Here is a 10,596-nt window from a genome sequence, read left to right on the forward strand (position 1 = left end):
TGCATACACTGAGAGGAATTGTATAGTAATGAGAGATAATGTGGGTGAAAGGATGGATTATGATTAATAGCAGGAATCACAGAGATCATTAGAGGAATCAGACATTAACTCTAGGAAAACAGTTTTATCAGAAAGGAAATGCAATCATCTGTGCTACCTGGAGAAACTGCATATTGTTTATGTAGTAAAAATAATGCAAATAATCAATACTGAAAAAAATGGGAAATAGCCATTTTCAAAGCATGGGGTTTTGTGAGGGGTGGAGTCAGATATATGAGGGAAAATTGAGGAAAGTACTTGTTTTCTGTAGTAAAAACTCAGGGATGCTTTCCAACATGGACAATACATCATATTACAAAGTACTGTTTAGAAATATGGATAGAAATCAGAAGAAATAAACAATACAAATATAGAATATGACTTTATTTGCTCAATATAGAAAAATATCTATTGCTGTAGAAGCTTCCTAAAATATGTACACGTACATATATTGAACGAGTTGAAGCTAAGCTACTCTGTAACGGGAGGTGGGAGTGGACAATATTCCTACTAAACGCCACAGGCTAGCAAATAAAAAAAATCCCAATGGAAGGAATGTGCTATCTTTTTTGGAGTTGTTGGCTGGCCGGTTCGCATAGGTCTACAAATATTATAGATTATTGAGTTTACTTTGATTACCTTCCAGAATTTGATGGTAAGACTGCATTGAGAATGACAAAACTAGACTCCTAGAACACGAAGGAACCGAGCCAGTCCCAGCTGAGAATCGTCATTCTTAGTCTCTAGCTTTTATACTGCTGGGGGGAGTTTTGCATTTGACAGGACAGTCATCAACAGTCTTACGCGACTATGAACCCCGCCAACTACAGTATTGACAGTCCCTGTGAGACAGGCAACAGTGGAATGAATATCATGGGAGTAACTAACCACCTTCTGGTTGGATTTAAATCCCACTCTGTAAGATGAAACTCATACACGGCTCTGCTACTGGGGCCAATAACCTGTGCCTAGGTAGATCATGGGCCAATAACCTGTGCCTAGGTAGATCATGGGCCAATAACCTGTGCCTAGGTAGATCATGGGCCAATAACCTGTGCCTAGGTAGGTCATGGGCCCTAGGGGAGAACCTAATGCTATTACTTTGCTAAATGGACATAATATTAAACTGACTTATCACTACTATAAGAGATTCTCAACACTCATCAGAGAAGGTGTTTGTTTTCTTACACTAAATTGTAAATTAAGACAGTGAACATCAATTGGTCTTGGTTCATAGAATCAAAAACTAAAGACTGTGGAGTGCTCGGCCCTACATGGGACATCGAGGTATCCATCACACTTCTTCCTGACTGTGCTCAGAGGTCATCGGGGAGGACGAGGTTGAATGATTGTGAGACCAGAAATAGTGAAGAACTATAAGGAGACAGTGTTTCCAGACACAACAGGGCAGCTGTGCATATGAATCTATTGCGGGTGTGCCAGTGCACACACCTGTGCAAGCTCAAGCCAGGTACAGTTCCAGCATGGAGAGTGGAGGTGAGATGGCAGTCATGTTTGTGAATAGCCCGTGCTCCCTACAGACCTACTTAATCAAATTAGAAACGTCAAGTAGACAACTGTTGAGAAGAGATATAATTGCACGGAAGTCAGACCTTCAAGTGCAGGCTCACTAACGTCAGAGTTAACACTTTATCACAAAGGGCTAGTGTGGAGCACGGAGATTTATTTTCTCGATAAAAGTATCAAAGCCTAAGTTATACAGATGGTGACGTGTGGGATACCTGCTCACTAATACAATGAAAAGGAATGTTTTCCAGGATCAAACTGAAATAAATTAAGCCAAATTCTTATGTATATTGAAAACTCATAGCAGATATGATTTTTTTTTCTTAAGGCCTTTATGTGAGCACACAAACAGCGAAGGTAATAACACACTTCTAAATAGAATTTGTAGGAGTCTAACAAGGCAGCCAGCTTCCAGTAAAAGAATTAGTGCTTTCTCCATAAATATTCACATTACTGAATCCAAAGTAGAGAAAGGTAGAATTGAATTGTAGGAGAGAGAAATTTCCAATATAGAGTGCAGAAATTTATGTCCGTATGCTGTTGTGAAGATATCCTTTCTTTAGCAACAGTGTAATGCCTTAATCTCCCACAGAACCATTGCCTATATACGTTCACATAATAATTATTATTTTAAAATTTCCTTAATCAAAATAGAATTACATCACGTCCTCTCTTTTTTCGTCCTTTCAGCTCCTCCCTCAAATCCTTGTCACGTCCCTCTAACTCTCAAGTTGACAGCTTCTTTTTCATTGATTACAATTACATATGTACGTGTGCGCAAGTAATATATAGATACAACAACCCGTTGAGTCCATATTTGTTGTATGTGTGTATATGTTTTCAAGGCTGACCACTCTGCATTGGGCAACCTATAAGGGGATTCATCCCTGGGGAGGCGGACTGTCCTTTTCCCAGCATTCCTGCTGTCATGGAAACCCTCAACTGGACACAGTGTAGAGGTCAACAGAGCACGCAGAGCCCAGCCTCAATACATATAACTACCGCATGGCTTGAGGAACAACACTGAAGACTAACTGGAAAGATTCTAAGACTCGGGATACCAGGAAGCCGGCTGTGAAAGTGTCTGTCCCAGAAAGGGCTGAATAAACTAGACTGGAACAACAGTAATTTCAGTGGATGTTGGAACAGTAGTAATATCAACCGATGTGCTACCATGAAGAGAGGGAAATTCCTGGGGCCTCACCCATGGCAAAGAACTTCAGGCAACTACTGTCACAGACCTTAATGCACAGTGTATTCACTATGCCTCATTAGCTGTTAGTAAGAAACGTCAACTCTCATTAGGACTCTTTATTGGTAAATTGCTTCATAACGCTAAAAATATTATATATAAAATAGCTTCCATGTCTCCACGCCTGCAGGTCTTCAAAAATATAACTTTAGTAAATTATAAAATAAGCCACCCATGACAGGATTAAGTAGCCCATCACTATTTTCAAGATATGCTTCGTCATGCCTATTAATTTTGGGTTTTGGGAAAAAAAAATGAAGTAGGCACCCAAATTAAAACTAACTTTTCAATGGTCAGTTATTTAATGCATACCTTGGAGCTTCTCCTAGATTTGGAAATCCTTTTCACATCCTTTGCTCTCAGAGTAGAATTACTCCAGTAACTAGGGAAATTTCAAAATTAACCCTTTAGATCGACTAAAAGTCCAGTCATTGGGAAAGAACAGGGCATTGCAAAATGGCAAGCTATTATTTTGGAAGTGCCCTGTTTTTACCTCCCGGCTCCTGAGCAGGGTCTAATTTCCTTGCAGGGAGGAGTCCAGACCTGGCAACATTTGCCTCACACCCACTTTACAGCTCAGGGCAGCCAGTTTTGCAGACTCCTCTAACATTTTTATAAGCATCCCACACGTAATTTGAGGAAATCTTGGAACATTTCATGATCTTTTTTTTTTTTGCCCACTATCAGGATGATGGGTCTTGGAGCTTGTGTATTCCAAGAGACCCCGGAATTAACAGTCACAGGGACGATACACGGCGTGGAAGCAGTATTTCCTAGACACCAGTGTTTTTGTGGCTTCCCATGCTCTTTCCTTCATATGTAAACATTTAGAAGCACACTGTGCCTTCGTTGAAGTTTGAAAATAAACTTATTAATGGGTGGTAACTTCACACGATTCTTTTCTCTAGAACAGTGGCTCTCAATCTTTCTAATGTTGCGAATCTTTAATACAGTTTGTAAGTCGTGATCCCAACCATAACTTTATAACTGTAATTTTGCTACTGCTACGGATTGTGAATTGTGATGTGAATACTTGGATTTTCTGATGGTCTTAGGTGACCTCTTTAAAAGGGCCATTTGACCACAGGTGGAGAACTGCTCTTCTAAAATATCTCATAATTAGTGTCTGTACTCTGAACTTGTTCCAGGTGGACTTTTTCATGTAATAGGGCCAAACTTAGAGTTAAGCTTGGTGTTGGAAACTTGCTGTCTCCATTTTAACTAGTACACACATTATAAAACTAGTGCCTCTTTATAAAACATTATTTCTGTCGAAAAAGGGACATGGGTTATAATGCTTTATCATCATAATAGCGAGATGTGACTTTGCTTTAAGTGGCCACTTTATTTTTAGCTTGGTTATCATTTCTAGGAACTCTCTTGCAGTAGAAATAGCTGTCACTCAGTAAGAGTAAGAGATAAGGTGTATACAGCACCATTGACACAGGTGCTTAGATAACCAAGTGGCAACAGGAAACTGAACAATTAGCTGTTCCTTAAGCATAGCCTTCACTGAAATCAAGAAGAACTTCTTTGAATTTATCTTCTCCTGTCAGCTGACTATCCTATCAGGGGCCAGCACTTTAAATTTCAGCTTTTGTCTCTTATGTGTAGTATGTATAATTTCATCTTAGTTATATCTATCTGCAAATACACATTTAAGCCATTTATCAAACACATAAAATGGATCAAGTACAGAACTAAGTATCTAGCTCAATGTTAAGTACCTTTCAGTAAAGATGGCTCTCTCTCTCTCTCTCTCTCTCTCTCTCTCTCTCTCTCTCTCTCTCTCTCTCTCTCTCTGTGTGTGTGTGTGTGTGTACAGGTATGATATCTGTTAATACATATTTCACCCCCTGGAGATTTCCATTGTTCCTTAAATCATTTGAACTTTGGTTTACCTGTCCCTACAATGAAAGTAATGAAAGCAGTGATAAGAACATAACAATGTATTAATGTAACATGATTTAAGAGGATGGCTAGAGTGCCTAATCGAAGGCACATTTCAGGCACTCCCTAGATGCTAAGTGATGCTGGTGTGGGGAGAGGAGGAGGACAGGGAGGAGATAATTTCATGAGGACTGCTCCAGCTCATGTTGGCTACAGAATCAGAGCCAAGTATGAACTGGAATTTACCTCTTGTCAGCTCATGCTATTTCAGTGTGGATGTAGTACATCAAAGTGTGAATCACGATGATTCGAGCCAAGGAGCACTGAGTAGCAGATGGAATCAGAGTCAGTGTCCTGAATCTTTTATGAGTCTTTCAGTACCCTGTCCTATGCAAACTGGAAAGGCCGCTAGCTCCCCTCACGCTGCTGCCTCCCATAAGCCTTCATTTCAAACTATTTCTGGAAGCTTGTGCTTCTGGATCTTAGTGAATTGTAATGTCATCCTAAAAGAGTGTTGTTAACCTCTGGCCTACACTTCTGATGGCTTCTGCCAACTACTTATCTCCTTTCCCCTTTAACAAGTATTACTCCATCATTTGGGGATGTCTGGAGAAGAGAGTGAAAGTCCAGTGTCGCGTATTAACCTTCTGCAACACTGCTTTTCTCTTTTTTTCTCCTTTGCCCCCATTCATTCATTCCACCACTTAACACCTTACTGACAAACAGGTATTGATAATTCTGAATGGGTTAGAGATATTTTTAGTTGCTGGGAACAAAAATAAACTTTCTAAATGTGCTCTTTTAGTTCAAAAATTTTTTTCCTACTTTTTGCCGTTTCCATTAGTAATCCCATTTTCTCTTTGGTTTCCCTGAATCACTTTGCCAAAGCACCTTGGGATTTCAATATAGTAGAATCACTTGACACGTGCAGCCCCTGCCTTGTCCCTTCTGCTCACTCAGCGCAGTGAATGGAAAAGTCCTTATGATGCTATCCACACTGCTTCATGGGTAAAGTGTCACTTTATGTGTGCTTCCCTGCTGATTCTTTTCAATGTCATGCACACACATACCTTATAATATGCTGATTGAAATCAACCTCCTTTTAGTCAGATTTCAGTGTCTATAGTTTGCGCTCATTTCTTAAGTGCTTCTTTGAAGGCGAAGTTCATGTACTTCTCAAAACTCTTAAGCTCACAGGCAGTTTATAACCAGAGAAGGTCCATAGTACTAAGCGCCATGACACTTCAAGGCTGACTCAGAGAGGTATCTCTAGGTAGGCTTGCTTAATTTCAGCTTCAAGAAACATATGCCTATCTGTAATTGTTGGCATTTTTGACTATATTAAAAACATCCAATGAGTCAACCATGGGTCATTTATTACCTGAAACCTCCCTATATTAAAATGGTTTCAAAGAGTTCTCATTTTAAGATAATGCCGGTGTTTTCCACTTTCTAAGAAGAAACAAACAAACAAACAAACAAACAAGAAATCAGATGCCAGCTCAGAAATGACCCAATTTAGAGCAATTTTAAGCCCATTAATCCACTTATCAGCAAATAAGATTACATATATCCCAGCAACTGGCAGCAAGGTGTATGGGATGGAAAGGGTTGAGAGGGCCAGGGAGGCCTCTTTTCTGCAGATGAGAACGGCCTTCGGAGCCCAGAAACGAGCAACACTCTCTGTTCATTATGCTCCGAGTTCATGCTGCTAGGTCCCCAGGCTGTTACAATGCAGTGTGATGGTAGTTGGAGAGGATTTAGAGCATTACAGATTTTACTATTAGGAAACCCCTAAACTAAAAGCAAAACAACCCCATAGCACACAGTCTAAGGCAGTGGTTCTCAACCTGTGGGTCGAGACCCCCTTGGGGGAGAATTGAATGCCCCTTTCACAGGGGTCCCATATCAGATATCCTGTCTATCAGATATTTACATTAGGACTCACAACAGTTTCAAAACCACAGGTATGAAGTAGGAATGAAATAATTTTATGGCCGCGGGTCACCACAACATGAGGAACTGTATAAAAGGGTCCTGGCATCAGAATGGTTGAGAAGCACTGTTCTAAGGAGAGGGCACCTATTAGAAACAGAACATATTTGTTTATGGGAAAATCTTTTCCCTGGAAGGCATACTGCTGCAGCACACATATGTTGCCAGAAAGGGTGTATGACGCAGAAGACCTAGCCAAACATCTCATCTGATACCACACTGGCGAGCCCTCATATAATGTAAAAGAGGTTCATAGCATACTGCTATGAGAAGAGTGGTTCTCAACCGGTGGGTCATGATCCCGCTGGGAGTCCCATATCGGATATCCTCCATACCAGATATTTACATTATGATTCATAGAAGAAGCAAAATTATAGTAATGAAGTAGCAACAAAAATAATTTCATGGTTGGAGGTCATCACAACATGAGGAACCGTATTAACGGGTCACAGCATTAGGAGGGTTGAGAACCACGGAACTAGAGAATTTTATTGAAGCCTTGGAGTAGATATAGTGATCAAAAGTTGAAGAAAAGTGAAATGCACACTTACACTTTCTATTGGACATACAGCCTCTTGGCACTTAGACCTGGAAACAGGCTGTGCAAGCATTTAACTGAGATGACAGAAAGATTAGTGAGAGTCTTGAGACAATTAAAATGGAGGGCTTCTGAAGGTCCTTGGTGAGAATAAACTTTTATTATAGCATTTGAATATAAGGATATGAAATGGGAACATTCCTCACTAAGTCATTTTCTTTAAAGAAATAGTAGTTTTAAATGAGTATCATGATAGCATATAGGTTGGCTTGCTTGACATAAGAATAAGATTTAACAAAGTAGCCGTTCAAAAGCAACTATTTTAAAACCCCAGACTAAAGCATAATGAATTCTTTTAAGAAACTGTAGCCATTGAGAAAAGAGTGATAATTAGTGAATTTAAATGTTTGGTTTTTATTTTATTTTTTTAAGATTTCCAATTTCTTTTCTGAAAACCAGCCTCCTAAAGGGTGGACAAGATCAAGCTTTAATGTGCACAGTTATCATTTGAGAGCAAGGTCTGCGATATAAAGACTATAACACATAAGGCAGGGGACTAAGGTTCCCCTGTGGTCTCCTTTCCTAGCAGTGTGACCTTGGACAGGACACTTTTGGATGTCCTTCCTCAGCTTCCTTGTTGGCAATCTCTGCCAACACCAGAGATAGTAACATTAGGGGCCATTTCTTTCACTATCATCCTACTTGGTTATTTTATTAAATACTTTTGACATGCCAGGACTCCTTTTTCTTGTTAGTAATGAGGATCGAACCCAGGGCCTTGCACTCGATATACAACTCCCCGCCCACTGATTTGTACTCCTAAAGCCACAGCATTTCACATTCTACATATTAAAAATCCATTTGTACTCATATTTTAAAAGCCTTAACAACGCTTAAATTATTAGAGACAATGTCAAAGCATCAATATAAATCATTCTAGCCTAGAAATTAAGGATTAGATTAGCTAACAAAGAAAATAGCCATCTTGTACTTTATAAAAGTTTACAGTTAAAGCCCTTGCTGATCTCTTATGACCCAACAACTATCAAAACTGCTCCTCATTTTCACTTACTGCATTTTGTGTTTGTTTCATGAAGTTAGAGAGAGGCATGGATGCTTGTTTTCTTTACATACTGTTCCACACAATTTTTCAAAATAATTTTCTGCTAAGTATCCAGAAATATAACATCATGCTCGTTATTATTATTCTAGGTTATTTTTTGCCATTGCTACATTTATTAGTCATGGGTCTCACATTTAGGCATTAAGACAATTTAGAGGGTTGAAGTGTAACAATATGACTTCACGATGGCATGAAGTATAAATATATGGCCAGTCAAAATTTCACGTGACTGGCATGACTGCATTGCCATTCAGATTGCTTCAGCTACACAGATTACTCATACAACATAAGATCTGAGCAGGGAATCCAAGCTTAATGTAAACAAAACCCACTTCTGAGATTTAAATTTCCGAAACTAAAATTAAACACGTAGAGACAGAACTACGCTGGAAGTTTGTATGTCTTCATTTCTCTTTAAAGAAACTGAGTCGTGCATAAGTAATTGGATATGTGATTGAAACTAGTCGGGGGAAATATTAAAGAATTTGATCTCCATAATTTTTAATAAGACACGGGATAGTCTTTGAACTCTCACTATTAAGAAAAGAAAATCACCATAATTTTATGCACTCTTTTTGTTGGGAAAACAGAGAGGAGGAAGGGTTTCCTAATGTTTCACACGTCAATGTGAGATTTGTTATCCTCAAGCAACTCTACCCGTATCAGCAGCACAGCACGTTATAGATGGATTGGTCAGAAAGTTAAAAATAAAAAGAAATCAGAATAAAACATTTTTGTATGGGAAAAGCGATTCAAGCTGCATGGAACATATTTTAGAAATGACATTTTGCTAAAAAGATTTGACTCACAGCTTTCTCCTGACTACACATTTTCCCTTCTGCTTTCAGGGCTCAGCTCCGAAAGCCATCCACAGCTGGCTGAAGACACCAAGGTTTCCCCACTCTGCCTCCTAGATGACAGTTGCCGCCGCCTCTTACCTGGACCAGGAGCCGCTGTTGCCTCCAAGACATGATGCTGTTTCAGCCAGGCTAGGAGAGCGGTTCCCCCCTTAGAGTCTCCAAAATCTGAAGTTCACATTTCGTGGCTGAGGTCACGCTCTATTCTAAGCAGTTCTCTTTAACACAGTGTGTGATTCTAACAAAAACACCCTCTGCAGCTGGAGGGAGCCTCTGCTAAAGCCGGATCCTGTCAAGGCGTTCCTAGTGACTTCTGTCTTCTAAATGCAGACTGATGTTTTGCGAAAGGGGCCTCCACAGCCAGGCCCAGATTGCCTGCAAAGTATTTCCTGCCTCTGAGAAGTTTGCATGTGAGCAAGCCTGCACGACGCTGAGGGGAGGGGCAGAGCAGAGCCGGCTGGGCGTTGAAGCTCTGATTTTACACAGAACTGAAGTGAGTTTGTCAAAGCACTTGAGATGATTAGTCCTAGAGTCCTTCCTATCCCACAGGGCTCATGGAAAACAAGGAAGAAAGAAAACGCCGCTCTCCCCTTCACAGCCTTTCCACTGTGTTAAAAGGAGACCAGAATACTTCTGCTCTCTTATTTCAAAAGTTTTTTAAAGACAGTTACATGAAGTCGGAGATTTGCAATACCGTAATTCTTCTAAAGTTTAGAACCTTTAAAAAAAAATGACTTCAATTTTTACATCCTGGACTTGAGAAAATCTGTAAGTAAAATTCTGAGAACCCAGGAAGTAGAGTGTTTTCTTCTTCTCTTTCATCCTCAGAATTCTTCTCAGAACACAGTGGTTTGTGTTACAGCACATGCAGCCTTACCTCCAGTTGGGGATCCTCCGGATACAGACACCAAGGCTGGAAAGGCAGACTCCATCTTGATCATGTTAAACTCCTGCTGACATTAAACACTTGCAGTGCTTCCTCCTGCATGGCCGATTCCCTCAGTCACATCTCTAAAGTGGCCAGCTGAGCGTGTGCATCCTTCCTCAGACACAGTTTGTGAACTTTCATCTGTTTATCTCCTCTGCTTTTGTGCCTTCACTGAATGACTTCCTCCTAGCTGCCCCTAGCCTGGGGAGCTTGGGCTACCATTTGGTTTTGATTAAAACCAGACAGCCAACTCTGGAGAATTTAAGGAATAAGCTAATGGAAACTGCGAGTATGGCTTTAATTAGTGCATCAATTAATAATAGATGTTAGCTTGTCTTATAATAAGATGTCATAAACGCAAAGCTCAAATCATTTCTGGAAAGAATTCATACCGAGTCTCTTTTATGACTGGGAATTCTCCCTGAGGGAAAGTGTAAGGGAAGGAAG

The 10,596-nt window shown here is 40.0% G+C and overlaps 1 protein-coding gene across 2 annotated transcripts in view; it reads right to left on the reverse strand.

Moving 5' to 3' along the window:
• The window catches only part of DLC1 (DLC1 Rho GTPase activating protein), a 370,802-nt gene extending 360,504 nt beyond the window's left edge, over positions 1-10,298 (reverse strand). The window contains exon 1 of one of the 2 annotated variants that reach the window (XM_084758087.1): positions 10,099-10,298. The gene's annotated coding sequence lies outside the window, so the exon portion shown is untranslated. Of the gene's footprint in view, positions 1-9,302; positions 9,945-10,098 lie in introns of those variants that run through there. The other variant, XM_084758086.1, reaches the window with a different exon arrangement.
• Between the last annotated feature and the right edge of the window lie 298 nt (positions 10,299-10,596).

The sequence above is a fragment of the Acomys minous genome, assembly GCF_964271855.1.
Source record: "Acomys minous genome assembly, chromosome: 15".
Taxonomy (NCBI): domain Eukaryota; kingdom Metazoa; phylum Chordata; class Mammalia; order Rodentia; family Muridae; genus Acomys; species Acomys minous.